The sequence below is a fragment of the Gavialis gangeticus genome, unplaced genomic scaffold (assembly GCF_001723915.1).
Source record: "Gavialis gangeticus isolate Ggan-Ray unplaced genomic scaffold, GavGan_comp1, whole genome shotgun sequence".
NCBI lineage: Eukaryota > Metazoa > Chordata > Crocodylia > Gavialidae > Gavialis > Gavialis gangeticus.
This window is the reverse complement of record NW_017729022.1, coordinates 72,845,488-72,847,152: the sequence shown is the minus strand read 5'-3', so window position 1 is coordinate 72,847,152 and position 1,665 is coordinate 72,845,488. Positions and strand designations below refer to the sequence as shown.

At 45.2% G+C, this 1,665-nt stretch overlaps 1 protein-coding gene across 5 annotated transcripts in view; it reads right to left on the bottom strand.

The window, feature by feature from the left end:
* SYCP3 (synaptonemal complex protein 3) overlaps positions 1–1,665 on the bottom strand; it is a 14,558-nt gene that overhangs the window by 7,096 nt on the left and 5,797 nt on the right. The window lies entirely within an intron of this gene.

The window sequence follows — 1,665 nt, the reverse complement described above, 5'->3', positions numbered from 1 at the left end:
CAACATTACTACTTGCTCTACATCTATGCAAGTCCCTATCTCCTCTCACCATTCCTGCAATGCCATTTTCCTCCTTGCTCCTTTTTTGTAATGACAATTTGAGGGGTGATAAAAATGGCTTCTCAACTTATATTTCCCCACCTTTCTGCAAGTATGAAAAGGTATTGGGCACCTAAAACAGGACAAGATAGATGTCAGGTACCCAAGTTCAAAACTGTGATCCAGAATATCACTAGTCAGCAGTTGCCTAATCTTGGAAATACTTAAACTTTTTTATTTGAAATTTCTCTAGGGACCTGCATTCTTAATATTGCCTACAACTCTCCAGGCCCAAGCACCTAACTGCTGCACCCTCCTAAGTCTGCTCAGGATCCAGAAAATAGCACTGAGACAAATTGGAAAAATAGGGCGTGTCTAGGCCGGGGTGGTGGGGTCCCTTCAGGCTGGGAAATTTGGCAGTGGGGGAACAGTGGCAATTAAGACTGCCACCTTCCTCTGCTTCCAAATCCCCAAGCCCCACACCAGGGGTTGGAGCCAGACCATAGTCTTTTCCCCCAATCCTGTGGGGCCAAGCCAAGCCTCCTTCCCCTACAGAGCTGTATCCGGCTGGGCTGCTTCCCCTCCAGGAAGGGCCTTGCTGCAGGAGCACTGGCCAGATCCAACCTATGCATGGACCAGGTACTACTCATTTAACCCTCCGAGCAAAAAATGTTGAGCACCCCTGGCCTAGGTGGCCTTCCATTGGAAAATGTAACTTATAAGTGGGCTTCATTGGATTTGACATGTGAGGCCCAGGCCTAAATTTTCTAAGGGGCTTGATCCAGTGTATGTCCTTAGAATTGGCATAATGGATGCAAATAGGATTGGGCCCTTCATAAAATCCACTTATAACTGCCTTATTTTTAAGATATGACTGCTGGAGGAGAAGAACAGAGACGGCAATTTGGACATTTGCCCACAAAGTGGGAATACTATACCGTTTTCAGTCTCCAGTGATTCAAGTCCACAGACCTCACTTCTTAGGAGAGTGGCTGTAATCACCAAGTTAGAAGCAAGCTAGGATGGAGACGTGCTCTACCCCACCTGCTGAAGCTTTATTATTGTGTGGCAAGGAATGCAAGATTCATGGGAGTTCCCCACTTGGCAGAAGGTTTTTGTATAATCATTCTGAGTCACGTCACTCTCCCGCCTGCACACCTAACTCTGGATTTGGTATTCAGGTGCCTCAAAGGCAGGTGCTTCAGTACCGAACATGTAGGTACCTATACCCTTCTTTATTGGATCTCTGCATCTCTAATCTCATCTTTAAAAATCTTCCTTTATCACTTTAGTATTTAACTCATATTAAACTATGCTCATGCATCCTTCCTAATCTCTCTTCCTTGTAATCAGTCTACAAAAATACTTGCACTTATATTTTCATTGGATTATTGCATGATGCTGCATTTATGTATGTTAATTTTTCTTTTTTCATAGTTTCATAGTTTCTAGGGTTGGAAGGGACCTGAGTAGATCATCTAGTCTGACCCCCTGCCATGGCAGGAAAGAGTACTGGGGTCAAACGACCCCAGCAAGGTGTTCATCTAACCTCCTCTTAAAAACCCCCAGGGTAGGAGCCTGCACCACTTCTCTTGGAAGTTGGTTCCAGATCCTAGCCGCCCTGAC